This window comes from Saimiri boliviensis, chromosome 2 (genome assembly GCF_048565385.1).
Source record: "Saimiri boliviensis isolate mSaiBol1 chromosome 2, mSaiBol1.pri, whole genome shotgun sequence".
NCBI classification, from domain to species: Eukaryota; Metazoa; Chordata; class Mammalia; order Primates; family Cebidae; genus Saimiri; species Saimiri boliviensis.
In genome coordinates, this window is record NC_133450.1 from 148,261,561 (window position 1) to 148,281,309 (window position 19,749).

At 36.2% G+C, this 19,749-nt stretch overlaps 2 protein-coding genes across 13 annotated transcripts in view; one reads left to right on the top strand and one right to left on the bottom strand.

Moving 5' to 3' along the window:
- Positions 1 to 19,749, top strand: part of TRPM6 (transient receptor potential cation channel subfamily M member 6) — a 375,800-nt gene that overhangs the window by 295,985 nt on the left and 60,066 nt on the right. For 5 of the 12 annotated variants that reach the window (XR_012516553.1, XR_012516546.1, XR_012516552.1 and 2 more), the window contains 2 exons: positions 4,460 to 4,530; positions 17,028 to 17,807. The gene's annotated coding sequence lies outside the window, so the exon portion shown is untranslated. Of the gene's footprint in view, positions 1 to 4,459; positions 4,531 to 17,027; positions 17,815 to 19,749 lie in introns of those variants that run through there. The other 7 variants (XR_012516543.1, XR_012516544.1, XR_012516540.1 and 4 more) reach the window with 5 other exon arrangements.
- Positions 1 to 19,749, bottom strand: part of RORB (RAR related orphan receptor B) — a 189,987-nt gene that overhangs the window by 69,315 nt on the left and 100,923 nt on the right. The window lies entirely within an intron of this gene.

Sequence of the window (19,749 nt, forward strand, 5' to 3'; positions counted from 1 at the left end):
AGACCATTCCTGAAGTTCTCAGTACTTGTTCAGAGAGTTTGAAAATAAGCAAAACATGTCTTTTTCTGGTTGATGGCAAAGAAAGACTAAATTTCTTGAGTGTGTTAAAAAAAGAGACGAGCCAGGACGGCAGAGAAAAGGAGGATATGTTCTAAAATATAGTGATCAGAATCCAATTTCAATGCCTTTGTTTTCGAAAAAAGAAAACTTGTAAAATAAAAGTGACATCATATCTTCTCATGAGGTATTTGAGTGGATTATCACCCCACACTAAGACAATGTCCATGTAAGACTAGAATGTTAGTACTATATTAACATTTCTCTTCCTAATCGAATAATAACTTTATTTTTAACTGGTTCATAACATCTTAACAATTTGCCTGGGTAGCCAAAAACCAAACAGTAGTATTATTTGTCCATTTTTCATGTTTATAGACACTTTTGATTTTTAACGTGCCTTTAGCCACTGATGAAGCAAATACATACACAAACTATAGAACATAGGTGACATATTTACAGGCATGCGCACTAGTGTGCTTGTGTGTGTGATTGGATTATCTACAAGAGCTCTGATTTTTTTGAACATAGATTATGCTACCATGACTAAATATATTGTCAATTTTTGCATTGAAAATTACGTTGTTATATAATTTATGTTCCAGCAAATTTGCAATTTAGCCTCCATGGCTTCAGAATTGAATCTTGAAATAAAAGAAAATGATAGAATTGAAGAGACAATGTTAGTTCTTACTTCATCTCTAGAGATGAGAATGACTTCAGAGGTTAGAGAAGGGCATGTTTGAGTTTAGTTCGTCTTTACCCATAATGGCCTTTTTAAAAAGGAGACATACAGAATTTAAAGGAAAGTATTCTCATTTGCACACCACACCAGAAATTGCTTCAGGAGCAAAATGATAATTTAGAATGTCACTCTAGAAGCTCCCTTTTATAATCTCACCCTATGCAAAATGTCATAGAGGCCCGGTGTCAGTGTGCGACTGAGGTGGAGGCTTAGTTTCCCAGCAAATGTAGAATTAGTGAATAGCTCCCTCAAAGACTGAAGTGCCTGTTCTGCTGATACTGCACACTTTCTCTAAAGAGATTACCAGCATAATCCTAAATATTGTGGGACCCAAGATATCTTATATTTGAGCGCATCAGATCCAGCATGCTGCCCATAATCCCTAAAAGCTTTATTCAGTGTTTATGTAAGCTGGTGAAGTTGTTGTATGAACATGTTGACTGTTCCTTATTCCCAGAGACAATATCACTGTATAGTTGCCACAAAAAGTATTGAGAAAAGATATAATTTTCCAATTTCACTTTAACAAATCTCCATCTTTCAGATTCCTTTTTATACAGGTAGAACAATGTAATGATCTTTTGGTGACCTATATTAACATCTGAATGGAGATATTTATGGTTGTTGCATTTGTTAGCTGTGTTTCTTATACATTAATTTATAACAAAGGCATTTTGATGCTACCATGTGAATTGAGTTGGCAGAAAAAAATTCTTTTCCATTTTTTAGATATTTGATTTGCTTCTAAAGAGGGAGAGATTTTTTTAGGGGGCGGCAAGTATTAGACATTAGAGAATGACATTACTGAAAACTAGAAATTACTAAACATAGCACCAAGTATTTTATTGTAGGAACTTTTTTTTTTTAAGTTACAGCTTTAATTTGGGATATTCATTTTTATTCTACTAAAATTTAAGAGGAGAAAGAGAAATATCTGGTTCATTTTGCAAAATGTAGAAACACATTTGTTCTTATAGTTCATTTAAAAAGTGAATAGTGTGTGTGTGTGTATGTGCACATAAACTCCCCAAATCGACCACTATTCTTTATGTAATTTTACAGAAGATAAATTCATGTTTTTTTAAACACTGTATCAGAGGAGAAAAACACATTTCTGTTCACCTGTGAGCTCTGCTAATTGTGGTTCAGACCCAAAGAGGATTAAGTACATAGAGGTTAGTATGTCTAGTGTTATTAATTTCTAAACAACAGCAGCAACAGTATCCTGAGTAAATCTGTCAGTAGTGAGGATAAATAGTTACTTAAAGACTCCATTGATGTCAGAACTGCAATCTGCTGGCAATTGTTTATTTCACCAACCAAATCTTTAAATGCATAAATTTTGAAATTGGTATTTGCATAGAAACAATATCTACTTTTCCCCTTACAAATACAAGCACCAGGAACTATAAGCATTGTGGAAAGATGTGATTCTGAGTTTTTATATTTAAAGGTGTTCTAGTTTGATTAGTAACTTTTTTTGAACAATGTAGTGTTTATATTATTTGAAACAATTATATCAATTTACATTTTAGTGTTTCCAACTGTTGTGCATTGCTACCTAGTACTAGCAAGGAAATGACAATAAATCCTTCTACCCTGAAATATTCTTAAAACAAGTTTTCCAAATCTGTCTATGTTATGAGATAATATGTGTCTAGGGAATTATGCACTAACTTGTAAAAAATTTAGGAGAAAAACTCAAACATAATTATTTGGAATGATTAACCAAATAACAGCTATTTGGTTAATCATTCAACCAAATAGCTATTATTTTTGTAAATATATTTCTTACATATTATGAAGCATCTGGTAACATATATATATATATATATATATATATATATATACACATACACACACACTGAATGAATTTTTTTTAAATGTAAAAAAGTATAATGATCACGATAGCAATGCCGATGATCAAAATCAAAGCTACAAACTGTGAGAAGGGTGTTCATATGATTAACCTAATGTTAGTGTGATATGGTGGATAACTACTTGAATTAAATTTCAAAACTTATGCATTTGGTAGTTCATTCCAGGATATGACAGTATTTATGTATAAATATAGTCTCTAGTGTAAAATTAAGCCTGAGTGACTTGTTTCATTATATACATTCCTGAGTCAAAAAATATTTTTTTGCCCCACACCTAGCTATCAATGTTTTTTGCTGAGACCTTATAAATGCTTGTTTCCTTGCCTGGAGGATGGTCCATACAGCTAAATGTCAGAAGAAAGAAGAAAATGTAAAACTCACCAGTGGCGTCAGCTTTAGTTTTGAGCTGGTTCTCACACATTTTGACGTAGCAATTAAAAGTGTAACTGAAAAATATGACACTTTTCACTGGAGATCTGATGACTGCCCCTGCGTTAACCCACAACTACAATCCCAACAGACTGCATTAATGAGATTAAATAAAAGAGGAGTTAAAGGCATCAACGGCTCCATTTCATTAAGTAAGGGTGAAAGGCTGCTCAGGCGAGGAAGGTGGGAGGGAGAATATTGGTTTTTCTTTTGGATGCTACTTACTTGCTAAAGAATGCCGCATTTGCTTAATAGCAATCAACAACTTCAAAATGTTCCCACCCTCAAATTATACAGATACATATAATTTCTGCACTTAAATTCCCCTTTGTTTTCATCCTGTTGGAAACAGACTCGATATGCATATGGCATGTTACAAAAGTTATCCCTGTGACTATAAAAGTACAACATACATTTTCGTCAGAATTAGTTTGTCTCAAATTATTTTGAATGATGGATCACATCAAGGTATTAGCATGTTCCTGTTCTTTCAAATATTGGATCACAGTTGTCTATGAAGTAGTTAATACAACAGAGGAGCAAAGAAAGCCTGGAACCAGTTTAGAGAGTTAACACCAGGTGACCTCAGCTGGCCCCACACCTGAAGTCTAAAATGACTTCATTTTCCCAGTGTGCCCAGGTGCTCCCACTGGTAAGGTAAAAATGATGAAGAAACAAAGATAGAAATTTCTGATCTTCACTAGGAAGGATAAATATATGAATAGGTAAAAATTGCTTTAACTTCCATAGGAACAAAACATGTTCTTTATATGAAAGCAAAATGCCTATGTATGTATTAGCTTTATTTAACTTTACTGAGAGTTGCTCAGTTGCTTCCATGATGAATCCCAGATCTTTCTCTTTGCTTCTCACATCCCCTACCACCTTTGACAGCTCTCGATTTCTTTCCACTAATCACTTATCACAAATCTTTTTCTTCTAATTAAAAAAATAATAAATTTTATTATGTATATTTAAAATATGCAACATGATGTTATAGGACACATGTATTGTATATAGTAAAATGGTTATTATAGTGAAACAAATGAACCTATTCATCATCTCACATAATTACCCATTCCCCCCTTGTGGCAAGAGCAACTATAATCTATTAATTTAGTAGAAAATACAATACACAATTATGACAAATGATTTTTTCTTTTTCTTTTTTTTAAATCTAGGTTGTCTTTTAATTTAAAAGTGATATTTGAATATGAAACAAATCAAGGCATACAGAAAGATACAAAGGGAAAATTTTAATCTCTCTGCCTAAGTCCCACCCTAAGCCCTCATTTCTACCCCATTGAGTTATCCACTGATATTTCCTTGCCTTTTTTTTTTTTTCCAGAACAAGTCTATGCATATGCAACCCTATATGTTGGAGGGAATGTAAATTAGTTCAGCCACTGTGGAAAGCAGGTGGGTATTTCTCAATTTCAAACAGTACTATCATTCAACCCAGCAATCCCATTATTGGATAAATACTCAAAGGAAAACAAATCGTTCTACCAAAGACACATGAACCCATGTGTTCATCACAGCTTTATTTATAATAGCAAAAACATGCAATCAGCCCAGATGCCCATCAACAGTGGATTGGATAAAGAAATTATGGTACATATACACCATGGAATACTACACAGCTATAAAAAAATAATAAAATCATGTCCTTAATAGCAACATGGATGTGGCTGGAGGCAATTATCCAAGTGAATTAACACAAGAACAGAAAACAAATGGTTTAATAAGCATCCTTTTATTCCTGTCTTCTCTTCTCTGAACTTAGTCATTCTCAGCTGTGGTTGCCCATTGGAATAACCTGGAAAGCTTAAAAAAATTGATGTCCAGGTATTCCCTTCTTATTGATTTGTTTGGGAGGGGCGGGCAAGTCATCTGGAATTTTAAACACTTCTAAAATAATTCTAACAGGCAGCAGGGACTGATGACCCTTGGAATGGTCCTCAGAATAACAGGAGCCATATGGTAAAGATTTCTGACCCTGCAAACTACTGAGTCAGAATCTGAGGAGGGGTCTGGGAATCTATAGGTATCAGCATTTAGGTATTTGCTATGGTTAGATAAATTTGGTAAAAACTTTAGCAAAGAAACTTGGGCTTTGAGTTAACACATCTGGTTGTTACTTCTTGGGCAAATTACTTAATTTTTCATACCTCAGGTTTCTCATGCCTGAAATAAGACTGTAACACGTACTCATTAAGTCATAAAAGGAGTAAATGCGGAAGGTGCTTAACATTATGTCTGAAACATATTGGGAATTCAGTAAACATAGTTTAATATGAACCTGCATGCCTTTGCTCATCTTGGTGATATACATTTTGGCTGTTGACTTTGGTTTTTATTCATTCATTCAATATTTGTTAATTAATTCATAAGTAATTACTACCATCTGTACTTGGAAGTAAATATGATGAAGCTCACAGTCCAGTGTGTATTTTAAACCTATGGATTTAATCCTATTTGATTCTTTTCATTGTAATTGTTAGTTTTCTGTATTATACAAGAAATAAAATTCTAACTTAGAAGATGTGTAGGTAATGAGGATAAGTAAGAAAATCATTTAAAAACTTTTTTTTTTTGGTCAGGAAGCAAACAGATTTGGGGGATACCAAATATTTTATCTGTTATAGTTCAAATGTGGAGACAGAATAGTTCTCTGTGAACTATTTAATAAGCTTTTAAAATAATGAGGTTGTGAAATATTAACTTGAGTAGAATGAAATTAATAGGCACCCTTCATAGGGTGCTGAAAGCCAAGTATTAGGGGTAGAAACTTACACATCTTTATGTCTCCTGAACCATGATAAAAATCCAGCTCCCACTCTTGCAACCAGGAAATGGGTAAAAAAGAGCATCACAGACAGCCTGAAAGTGCCTCAGCCCAGAAGCTAAAAAGAGCATCAAAGGCGAATTAACAGTATCTTGACGCAGAGTGTACTCATCCCCTAGAAACACAGGGCAGAGTTGGAGATAGGCGCTCAGACATGAGGTGAGGATCTAGCCTGTGCTCAGGAAAAAAGGAAGATGGCTGATAATCTCTCTGAAGTTACCGTTTTATCACATCACCTTCCTTGTCAAAAACTTTCTGCCCTCTAGATTCCACAGAACAAACCCAAGCTCCTCCTTGGCCTGCCTTTTTATAACCCAGGCCTGCTCTGTCTTCAGGCACTCACCTGTGATCCTAGGTCAAAGCCATCCATTAACCTTAGCCACCCCAAATGCCTCACTTCTCTGCCTTTTTATGCCACCACCTCTATCTCCTCCTTGGACTCCCTGAAAGCCTCTCTCCGCTCAGCTCCAATTACCCATATCTAACCTATTTTTGAAGACCCAGCTCAACTCCCACCACGTTTGCAAAGTGTCCCCTGACCATTCACCCACAGTGATTTCTCCTTACTCTGGGATCCTATGTCTCCACCACTAATTTGGTCCTGGTACTCTTGAATAATTCTGTTTGTATGTTTCTCTTTCACCTTGACTATAAGCTCCTTAGGAATAAAACCCTCTCTTTGTGTGTCTCTCAGTGTCTAACATAGGGATTCAATAAAATGAATGGACTTGGCTGGGCGCGGTGGCTCACGCCTGTAATCCCAGAACGTTGAGAAGGTGGATGAATCACCTGAGGTCAGGAGTTCAAAACCAGCCTGATCAACGTGGTGAAACTCCTTCTCTACTAAAAACACATAAAAAATTAGCCAGGTGTGGTGGTGGGCACCTGTAAATGCAACGAATCCAAAGGCTAAGGCAAGAGAATTGTTTAAACCCAGGAGGTGGAGGTTGCAGTAAGCCAAGCTTGCGCCATTGCACTCCAGCCTGGGCAACAAGCGTAAAACTCCGTCTCCAAAAAAAAAAAAAAGGATGAAGTGTGTCAGTGGTTGAGTACATACTTGCTGCTTGACTGCAACATTAGGGACAATATAGGAGTCTCACTGCCTACTTTCATGATTTTCCCTATTTCATGTTTCATGTTGATGGCTCGTGTTTGGGGTATGTTTCTTTTCTTGCTTGCTGATGTTTAGTGGGGATGAGAGCTAGGTCAAAAAGAAGAGCATTTGCTTCTTTTTTTTTTTTTTTTTTTTTTTTTTTTTTGAGACGGAGTTTCGCTCTTGTTGCCCAGGCTGGAGTGCAATGGCGCGATCTCGGCTCACCGCAACCTCCGCCTCCTGGGTTCAGGCAATTCTCCTGCCTCAGCCTCCCGAGTAGCTGGGATTACAGGCACACGCCACCATGCCCAGCTAATTTTCAGTATTTTTAGTAGAGACGGGGTTTCACCATGTTGACCAGGATGGTCTCGATCTCTTGACCTCGTGATCCACCCGCCTCGGCCTCCCAAAGTGCTGGGATTACAGGCTTGAGCCACCGCGCCCGGCGAGCATTTGCTTCTTTTTGTTCTTTATTTAATCCTAGTTGGTTCTAAGTGTAGGAACAAGGAAGTTGAAACAAAAATCTTCTGTTGATTTCCTGTTTTCTTTTAATATAAAACCCATCCCTTATCTGGCATGTAATTGTCACTTTGAATTGCTGTCCCAGTGGTTTAGGTCTGTTTCTGTCCTGTTGGTAGATTTCATTTTCTCTAGTTAGGGGATCTTACCTGCAGAGGCAAGAGGGGGTTGATTTCTCTCCTGGGTAGTTCTCCCTTGACCCAATCTCACAGTAGGTAGCAGCTATTTTACACTTTTCACACTAACATGGTGCTTACAATTGTTCCTAGTATCAGAAGACATTATGCTAGCTAGGAGGACAGAAATGTTCTCCAACCACCCACCGCTGCCAAGATTCAGGAGGAAATGAGGGATGAATCCCCTTAAGTAGAAGAAATGTCATGAAAATAGCTTGATTTTATAGAAACTGTCCCACAGTGGTTCTCAGAAAGTGTAGTCCCCAGACCAGCAAAGTCAGTAACATCACTGGTAACTTGTTAAATGTGTAGATTCTTAGATACCACTCTAGACCTACTGAGTCAGAGCCTCTGGGGCTGAGTTCAACAATCTGTGTGTTCACTAGCTCTCTGGATAGTTCTGAGGCATGCTCATGTTTCAGAACTGCTGATTTACACCATGCATTTTCTAGTCAGAAGGAGCTAGATTTAATAAACAGCTCTGTTTATCAGTAGCTGTGTGGTCTGGATCAGTTAATTTTGAGATGTTTCAGTTTTATCATCTGTAAAATGGTGATGCTATGGTCTGAATGTGGGTGTCTCTTCTAAATTCATATGTTGAAATTCTTACCCTCAAGGTGATGGTATTAGGAAGTGGGGTGTTTGGGAGGTGATTAGAGAATGAAGGAAATTAAGGCAGAGCCCTCATGAATTGGGTTTGTGTCATTGTACAAGAGGCTCAAGGGAGCTGCCTTGTCCCTTCCATCGTGTGAGGACCAGGGAGAAGGCTGTGAACCAGAAAGCAAGACCTAGACGTTGAATCTGCTGGCACCTTGATCTTTGGCTAATTAGACTTTAGAATGGTAAGAAATAAATTGCTGTCACTTATAAGCCACGCAGTCTATGATACTTTGTTATAATAGCCCAAACAAACTAAGACAGGTGATAAGAACAACTACCTGATAGAGGTGTTAAAGACTTTAAAGTGAGATAATGCCTGCAAAGCATTCAATCCAGCCCTGGGCACATAATAAACATTCAATAACTTTGAGCCATTACTAGGATACTATTTTAGTGGAGAATAGAAAGTGTTCCATACTTTAAAAATCCTGTTATTTTTCTCTGCACGTTTCTCAAAACTTGGCTGCACATTAAAATCACTTGGGGAGCTTTTTAAAAAATATCTGATTCCCAAGAGACTTACATCAGACTAATTTAGCAAGAATTTTGGGAAGTGAAACCAGGCATTTTTATTTTACAGAAGATACCAAGATCATTATAAGGTACAGTAAAATCTGCTGTTGCAATGTATTATAATCAATATTGTCATGAGAAAGTGTTGTGAGATTAAATGCAGCTGAGAATTAATCATCAGTAATGTGAGATGTTGTATTCATTATTTCCATCCAAATTCAGTAGCAAGGAAGTACAGAGAAATGCCAAAAGGCAGATTCTAGAGCAGGGTTTCTTGTGCTTGCCATTGAAATTTTGGGCTGGGTAATTCTTTTCTCTGGGGAGTTGTTCTGTGTATTTTTAACATTCTTGGCCTCTATCCACTAGATGCCAGTATCACCCCTCAGTTATGACAACCAAACAGGTTTCCAAATACTGCCAAATTCCCCCTGGGGACAAAATAAGTCCCAGCTGAAACCACTGTTCAAGAGTTTCAGTGCCTGAATACAAGTCCAGGCTTTACTGTTTAACAGTATGATTAGTGGAAGTTACTTAACCGCTCTGTGCCCCAATGTCCTCTCATGTGAAGTGGAGATGAAAATTGTACCCAACTGATAAAAGTTCAGTTTTGCTGTTTGAGAAATAAATGAGAAAATGTACATGAAGCACAGGTGATGGTGTCTGAAACATGGTAAATATTCAGTAAATGTCAGCTATCAATTATATGTTTATTGCTAGTCTTATTTTGATTTTAAATCACTGAAAAAAATCTTCTCTTCAAGTCTTTACGTTGAAGTTGTGTATCCTTCTAGAGGCAGTATGGGTCAAATTAAAAAGAAAAAAAAAAGAAGCTGTGTGTCCATTCATTAATTTATCCTTTGAGTTGAGAATCAGAATGACCAAACAGTCATCACCTCTTAGGGTCAACAGTTGGTAGGTGATAAAGAAAAGAGTAAGGGTGAAAGGATGTATCAGAATTAGAAGAGAGTTCTGTTTCCACCCTTTTCTAGCTATGCAATGTTAGGAAGTAACAACCCCTCAGAACCATGTTTCCTCATTTGGAATTAGGAAAAATAATATTTCATCTGAATGGATGAGTAAGCAGTAAAAAATATTTCTTCAATCATGACAGCATTTTGTTCTGTCAAATCTGCATTGGTAAAATGAGTTATCTGAAGGATACTTACTAAAATTCAATATTATTTTAATGTAGTCAATTCTTCAGAAGGCTAAAAGAATAGGTTAATCTATTTACAGTTTTGCAAATGCTTTGTGCTATTGAGCACTATTTTTTTTTTAACAATTAACTAAGAAATTTTAGCAGTTTAATTTTGGTGCAATGTACAATAGTGATTATTGCTTTAATTAGCAGTCAAATTATTCTGGTGACTGGGTTTGCAAATAACTTTGATTCAAATCCATGTTATAAAAAGCCATTCACAGTTTTAAGTATTTTCCTGACAGTGCTTCTACTTATTTTTTATCAAAGGGAGTTATAGAGATAATAGAGTAGAAAACAAAGAGACTAGCAGTTTTCTTACTGGATGACATTAGGAGTAGAACCCAAAATTCGAACAGCAGAAATCTTGAGCCCTGATTGCTCATTTACTGATATGTTTCCCAGCTTCTTTTCTATATTTTTTATTTTAAATCATAAGAAAACAGGAAAAAAAGGAGAACAGGAATCACTTCATAATATCATGTAAAATAGATTCTTTCTATTATATAAGTTATTAGATAAAATATTTAAGGTAGATTTTGGGAAACAATTTTTATTTGCGTAAAAAAGTGCTAAACATTTTTGATATTAAGCAAACACTCCCTAAGTCAGTAGAAATCCAAGCTATTTAGGGATAGAGATCTGGATGTTAGAAAATGGCTGTTACAATCATTTCTTACATTTTGACATTTTTTCATTTATCAAATACCTGTTTGTTGAGTGTATATTCCAGTACCTGAATTAAGTACCTCACTTCATGAAACTTTCAGCCCCAAAAGCTTATTGTGCAGGAAGAGAAACAGACTTTCCTGGTTCTTATTCAGCATCTATTTGGTTGTGTTCAACAACGGGAAGTTCAGCACATTGCAAAACAAGTTTCTCTGGTGCATTCTCCTGAAATCAATTGTGATTCCCTCCAGCCCGTATGTCTGTACTATGCCTATAAACCTTGCTAAAATAAAAACACAATTTCTGTGTTGCTCTATTGATCATATCAGCATAGTAAACCCCATCAGAAATGCTATGGGATTAGTTTGTCATTACTTAATTTCTGGTGTGCCCAAGATGGCTACCAATGATACCCCTTTACTTCCTGAGCCCTAAGACTCTAGTTAGTACTTTGTCCTACAGCCATGGTGCAGAGTGCTTATAGTGTCTGTAGTGCATGTCTGTATATATGTATACATGCATATATGTATATAGATATACTTACATACATATGTATGCACTTACATATATGTGTATGTATATATAAATGTATATAATATATATATAGTATAAACATGTGTCTATATGAAATATATTTTTCTCTGTCTGCTTTTGGATGGAGAACATTTCAGTTATTTCTAATCTTCTGAAATGTATTCATTTATCCAGGAATCAAAAAGATTGCCATCAAAGAAGAAACACATCTGTAGTCCCCCAATATACCTTTTATCTGACACTTATGCCTATGTAAAGTGGCAAGTCTCACCGTTACAACCTTCAACTCAGTGGTGAGCTTCAACTCCACCTTAATGATATTTGTTCTACCACCTTGCAGTCTGAAGTCATTTCCCTGAGTGAAGGAGACACCATTAAAAAAATAGACAAAGAAATTGATAACATAAGAATCTTTCCCAAGGGATCTTAACTTGGAAGTTGACATCAAATAAGTTCCTTCAAAAGCCCATATATGATGAAGACTTCTATTATTTGGTGTCATTAGTGATGGCAGTAATTTTGCATGTTGTTGAATATGCAATATCATAGGATGAGCTTTGAGTGTTTTAACCCAGGAGACATGGCTATAAGATGCTGCACCTGAGACCTATATTATTATACATTCTTGCATGGGTTTCATTCATGCTAGCTCAGAATTTTCTACCAAAACCATTCCTATCTCTCATGAGTCTGGTCTTCCATTGTAGTTATCACAACAGCAACAAATAGAATAGCTGCTTCTTTATAAACATTAATGCTTTTTAACCCTAGATATGTGTATTTGGTTCATTTATTGCCATTCTTTAGATCCCATTCTTTTTTCTTTTTCCTTTCTGTACAAAAGCATCAACAACATATACTCATTTACATAAGAACCAGGCAATCCTGTCAGAAAGAATTCAGGTACAGTCATTAGTGTTAAACAAACTCATCTCTGTTCCAAAACCAGCAAAAGAGTTGAGTTTCTCATGTTATATCTTCTAAGGAACATATTCACCAGGAGACAGTTTAACAACCAACTACTTTAAAATGTAGAAAAGTCCAAGAATGGTAGCATTATCTCTGTGTGCAGCCCAAGTTTGCATTAGTAGAAAGAAATTTATCCCTGAAGTATCTTACAAGGCAGAACTGCACACGGTTCTTTTCCCTCGCTCATCCTGGGACACCTTACAGCCAACCAAAATCATGAATATTTTACTGAACAGAGTGAGAAACAAATGAGGAATGTAAAACCACATAAACAATTCACATTGCCAAACTAAATGTGGACTTAGCATCCTTGACGAACTACATCTTTCTAACTCAGAATTGAAAACAGGAGTTTAATCTAAATAAAGGTAAAAGCAGAAAATTCAGAGAAGCAATCAAAGGCAAATACATCATGCCATTCATTGCCTTCATTTTCTGATGTCTCCAGGGTCAATAGAATTAAACAGTAATAATAGCTAACATGGTTTGAGAACATATTACAGTAGGTACCAGGCAATATGTTAAGAGATTTAAATGCATTGTCTCATTTATTTAATCGCAACAGCTCTGGGTGGTAGATGTTAGTACTCTCAAGTAACTGGTGAAGAAACTGAGGTAGAGCAGGGCTAAGGAATGAAACTTCAGATTGGTAATTCTCCACATGTGGTTCTCCAATGAGTAGCATCAGTAGCACCTCCTGCTCCTGTGTACTTGTTAGAGTTGCAAATTCTCTGACCCACCTCAAACCCACTGAGATGTGGTCCAGGAACCCTAGGAATGAACATTATAGCAATCTGTGTCTTCAAATGCTCTTCAGCCTGATTCTAATGCTTGCTAAAATCTGCGAACAATGGCTTATATTACCTAATTAATAATGTGGATCCATGTCTGTTTGAGCATTTAAGCCCATTCTCTAAATCACATAAACAATATGTGGACTTGTTTACAAAAGTGAGTGATATTTAGAGCACTTCAAGAAACACATACTTTTTAATATTTCAGTATTAAATATTGATATTTCTTCTATTCGAAGAAGTGTTGAATTGTGCTTTCGCCTTCCATATTTTAGTAGGGCTAGGGGATCTTTGCCAACAAAGGCAAGCTACACATTACAAGACTTTTCCTCTTTAATGTAAGGAGCAGACAGAAACTGGGTCACCTCCTTGCTAGGAGGAGTTTGCTGGCTACCATGGTGGGCACACTACCTATCCTGTGGAAAATACACTATGTCACTGTTGTTGAAATTTAAATTCCCCAAAAGACCTCTTTTGGGATGCTGCTGGTCCCTAGGAGTTTACTGACCAATGATGCCATGAGTTTTAGATTTGAAAGTCTATCCACAATCTTCCTAACCCTCATGAAATTTGACTACCTGCCGTATATCTGTGTTTCCAAATGAGAACTGGCACTTGTTTTTTTCTTTCTACCTTTTAATCACAGATATTTGGTTGGGTCGGCATTTTCATTATTACTATTTTTACTTATCATTAATACCTATGCTATACTTAATGTTGAATGTTATTTCGGGACTGAATGCAAACATATTAAACTCTGGTTTCCCTAAAGAAAGAAAAAAGTACAAAGACAAATACATATGCACAATGATCTCTTGCCTTTGCTTTCTAGGATGAAATGTTACTACATAAAACTTGAGGGCTTACCCTATTTTATCAGAACAAACAAAAGAGTACTGAGTGTGAATACAATTTATAGTAGCATTTGCATTTCCATTTTATTTACTTTTTGTTTCTTATTCTTAATACTTGCTAGTTGCTCAAGTTGCTGTCCTAAGTACTGTTAAGTGGTAAATGAAAATTATTTTCAAACTGCTTGAAAAACATTATTAGAATATAGCTGCTTTGGGGGTCAACAAAGCCTGGGGAATCTTCAGTGCTAAATGTCATATCAAAGACTAAAAGACTTCATCTTCTACCTTATTGAAATAATTTATTTTTTCCTGGGCTGAGATAAAAGTTGCCAAGTAGAAATAATTGCTATTTGACACCACTACACTTAAAAACAAATAGTAATTGGGTGATCTAGAGAAATAAATGTTGAATCATTGTCTTATGGTTGAAAATTAAGAGCTGTATCCGAATGGCTAAAGAATTTTTCAGATGAGTGGGAACATTTTACTAAAGAACAATACATATGGTCAACTAAACGCTCATAAATGAATAAAGCAATTTGTCCGTGCCCTCGCAACTAATGGGTCCAAGAATAGTTAATGCTGGAAATCTAAAAATGATCTTCTGTTTGCTAAAGGCAGTTGATGGGTGATGTGTTGAATGCACAGCTGCCTTAGGTATGTTTTAGAAAAGTGCTTATTCTGATTTTTTGAAGAGAGATTAAATGGCCTTGCCAAGGAGTTTATATTGCTTAGGGTATGAAAAAGACAGGCTCGTTAGCATACCTCAAAACAGGCAAGAATTCAAATAGTATTTACTCAAAAAATGAATCAACCTGTGAATTAAGACCTCATCGGCATTGTATATGTCCTGCCTTATTCCAGATTCTAGATCATTAGTTTAGAAAATAATAGGACATTTTAAAAAGAATTATGTTCTATGTAAATTATAGGTATATGAGAAGAATGAAATAATATTTAGTGCTTAAGCTACCTTTCCATGTATGAGAACATAATACCGGCTTGCACTGCTCAATTCATATGCAAGGAAATAAACTTCACTCTCCTCTTTCCTTTAGCATATTGGTTAGGATGATGGCATTCAACCTTTAAAAAAAACTATTACAGCACACTTAAGCAAGGCAAAGACCTCACAATGTTCCTACTGCACTCGTTCCCACTTTCTAGTGGATTTCCTGCTCTCTGTGTGTCACATAGGCAAAATAGCAATTTTATAATGTGTTATGTTAGCTTGAACTCTTGGTAATGTATTAGAGCCATCTATAAACTATCTAATAACATGTTTATTTTAGTTTGTGAATACTAACATTTTAATAACTCCTAGTAATCGACTAAGTAAGTTACTAGTGAATTGGTCCTTATGCTTATATAAAAATGAAACTCAGTGGAATAATTATTTTCGTATTAAAAGAACTGAGAAAAGGGCTTGTGATAGTTAATTAGGGTCTCACCTGGAGGAATTTACGATCCTTTCAGTGGACTGAGAATCAATCTTTGGAAAAGACCGATTTGTGGCATGGGCTTTGGACCTGTACTCATGTTATGACCAGTCCATTTAAAAGATGTATCCTTAGTCAGCAGAACCAAACTCTCTGTGTCCAACTTTCCCCATTTATCAAACTGGTGCCATGATTCCTTATTCATGCTTGACAAATAGAAAGCGGTCAGCAGATGGTGATCACTACAGATGATGAAAACTGCCTATCTTATAGCTGAGTTGACTGCCACTGCATCAAAAAGAGTTGCAAAACTTCCTACATGCTGAGTGCCTGGGATTTCCTCATCACTGGAGATTGGGCAACCTTTCCAAGAGCCACTACTGGGCATATGCCTGTCTGGGGGTTGAGTACCTGAAACTCATCTGACCTGGCAGATCATGTATCAAGTAGAACTGTCCAAATAGACCATGTATTCCTTCCTCTAGAAGCTAGTTCTTATTCCCTGCAATTCCAAGACAGGGTAAATTAGACCTACTGATTAATTCAGCAATAAATTATTATCAAATGTGTACTAAGTGCCTGAGCTTATCCTCATTTACACTAGCTAGTTACCCAGCTAACAAGTTGCTTGTTATTTTGGGAGAATATTATAAGCATTATCATTCTTATACTAATTAAAACAGCAATAATAGTTACCATAAATAATAATACTTTATATTTAAGTGGCACCATACATTTTTAATTTAAAATTTTTCACCATTTATAAATGAAACCAATTTATACAGTGAAGAGTTTCTCTACAGAGCAGAAGGAAAGACATTAAATAGCCAGATATAAGGAAAGGAATTGCCAACTAAGTGCAGGATTTCTTTTGGGTAAGAAAGGTGCTACATAACTCAAGAATTGTTCATTTTCTTCCCCTCTGTGGGTTTGGCTCAGTTCAGACAAAGTAGCTTATGGACATAATAGTTTGTTTGTTGGGTCAGCTGTCAACTACAGATCGTCACTCGTCAACATGTGTATCCTGTTATCATTAGGACTTTGGAATGGAACACTGCATTAGACATTTCACAAATATAAATCCAGAAGTCCTTTTCGAACTACCAGAATGTCCATGTCTGCTGTTTTCATTTAGTACCATACACAGTGCCGAAAGGTATCATGCATGCATCTTTAACATTTATTCTTTAAACCAACAATATAGGATTCATTCGTTTAGTCATTGCTTGGAAAATTATTAAGTACTTATTGTGCTTCAGGTCCAGAAATTCATTAAACAGTTTACATAACAAATTTTACATTTTATAATTTTTATCTGAGGAAGAAAGCATAAAGTCTCAGCAAAAAGGCCATCATGAAAGACATTTTATTCTGCTTGGGCAAACAGTGCATTAGGTTGCTTTCCAAGGTTTGTGAAATTTTCTTTAAGCATGATGAGAGGGCAGTGGTGTTGATGGAGGACCTGGATGGAAGTTAGATGCACTATGATGACATAGTGGGGACCCTTGCTCAGCATGATGGAGGGCAGGAAGAGTCGGTGTGAACTGGCCAGCACATAGTTCTGTTGACTGTGTCTTCAAGGCCTACTTTTGCTTTTTTTTTTTTTTTTTAAATAAAGAAAAGAGATTTAATTGTCTCATGGTTTGGCAGGTTTTAAGGAAGAATAGTGCTGGCATCTGCTTCTGGTGAGGCCTCAGGAAGATTACGATCATGTTGGAAGGCAACTGGGATCCACAATGTCACATGGAGGGCACAGCAGCAAGAAACAGAGGGAGGAAATGCCACGCTCTTTTAAAAATAACCAGATCTCAGGTGAACTAACTTTGTTTCCTTGTCACTGTAGCCAGTGTCAAAATCAAGAAGCTTTGCTTGTTCAACCCACCTCTTCCAGTGGGTGCATGAGCCTCATTTAGGCTGAGAAAAAGGAAAACTCAATCACTCCCTAAAATGCAACCAGCGATTAGGAATTTGGAGGGAAAGTGCCTGCATGACTGCTACTACTTATTTCTTTTGCTCTTAATCAAAAAGTCTCTATAGACAGGTAGGCAAATAGGATTTCTAGCAATGTCCCATGGTAGGAAGTCCTTCTATACTGAAAATTTTAGAAATCTCATAGGAAGCTTTAGAGTGAGAAATCATAGAGAATTGAGTAGTAATCTTTAAGTTCCAAATTTAATGTGGTTTCCTTTAGGGAAAACAAACGTTTATTCACACATGTTAGAAGTGGTTTATGCATAAAATATCTCTGATATGCTATACAAGACACTGGTAAAACTGATTGCCTTGGGGAGATGGTTAGGCATGTGAAGGGAACATATAATTGAAAAACTTCCCTGCCACTAAAATATTTTTTATGTATATATAATTTATATTATATTTACATATATATAATATATATATTTCAAATATTCTTTAGGCAAAATTAAATTAAAATTTAAAATAAAACAATTTCAAAAGATTACTTTTAGTGGATATGTAATATTTCTTCATGTAATGTACCTTAATTTATTCAAATTTTTTCATAAGTGAATGTTTAAGTTGTTTCTAAGCTTCTTTTCCCTACTATAAATTGCACGTCTGTTTACTTCTCTTATTCCTGGAAGAGGAATAGCTAAGAAAAATAGTATAATTATTTCAAAATTTCAAAAGTTCTTTTAAACATTGAACATTGCATGAGCATGCCTATCTCATGCCTTTTACTGAGTACTACTAGTTTTAAAAAATAGTAATTGTTATTTAATAGGTGAACAATGGCCTCTTGAAATCTCCATGTTATAATACAATAACATATTTTACCCGAGATTGCCTTCTACCTGCTACTTAATATGAATTTTTGGCTCTTATTTGTTTTGTATCAAGCATTAGTCTAACAAAGGTATAATTTTAAAGGGAAATCTGCTCAACCCTAGAGAGAAGTAGTCTGTAGATTTCTCATAATTTTGGTAGACCATACATTATTTTAGATAGTCACTGGATAAAGAATAATTATCAATGTAGAAGACGTACTGATAAAATAGGACTTATACTTCAATAAAATATTTCAATATATTAGTGTTGTTAACTCTAAAGCCTTTGAAATATTTTAATATCTTGGTATCGAGTCTGTCTCAGTAAGAAAACTATACCAAATCTAGCACAAGACCCTTAACTCAGTTCAGTAGTTTAAATTGGGACCAGCTGTAGTTCAGAGGATGATCTGAAAAGACAGTTGTGCAGCCCGTCAGTGATCCCAGAAACACCAACTGCTACAAAAGGACTTCATGAACCTTTCTACATCTTCGTTACCTTTCGACAAGGTGGCCAAAGCACTCAGTGATAAACAGAGAGGTTTAATTCACTATGAATATGACCTTCACCTATAAATAAATGTTTCCATAATTTGATTAAAGACACCATCAAGTCTGAAAATATTTTTGGTCTGTCTAGTGTCCAAGATTTTTTTTTTTTTTTTGGACAGAGCCTCTCTCTGTTACCAAGGCTAGAGTACAGTGGTGTGATCTTAGCTCACTGCAACCTCTGCCTCCTGGTTTCAAGCAATTCTCTACATCAGCTTCCCGAGTAGCTGGGATTACAGGAGCCTGCCACCATGCCTGGCTAATTTTTGCATTTTTAGTAGAGATCGGTTTTCATCGTCTTGGCCAGGGAGGTCTTGAACTCCTGACCTTGTGATCCACCTGCCTCGGCCTCCCAAAGTGCTGGGATTACAGGCATGAGCTGCCGCGCCTGGCCGTGTTCAAGATTTTTTGATCATTTATTCTTTTACGATACTGCTTTCTCCCAGGAATTACTTGCAAGAATAAAACCACCTTTAGGAGAAATACTGCAATCCTGAATGTGAATTAATCTTTTATGAGTCTGGAGCTTATTGCTAAGCTCTAAGTGAAGAATACACAGGATGGGTAAGTTTTAATGCAGCAGGGGAGAGGGATATGTCCTGAGCTGCCCTAAGTGTCATTATTGGAAACTATTCTTCATAAGACAGTAGCAAAGTGTTGGTTATCTGAGAGGCAGATGTAAGTCTAGCCAGGAGATGGCAGCATAAAAAGGGAAGGTAGAAATTCACTAGCAAAAAATCTCAACTGCATAATTTGTCTAATGCTAGTTCTCAAGTTTCTTAACTGGTTCTTAGCAGCTCCACAGCTAGTAGTTTCTAAAATAACTGGAAGTTCTAGGATGCTTAAAGTTCGTCCCATGGTCTGGCTCAATCATAATTCTGGGGTAGCCCTTAGCACTCCAGGAGAAGGCAAGGCACAGTGCAGGTAAAACCAGAGCATGGAGACAGAGTTCTGGGCCTCTCACGACTCAGCCTTATGACATTGGGCACGTCATTGAACCTTACTCCTCAATGTAGCTAACTATGTATAGCTACATG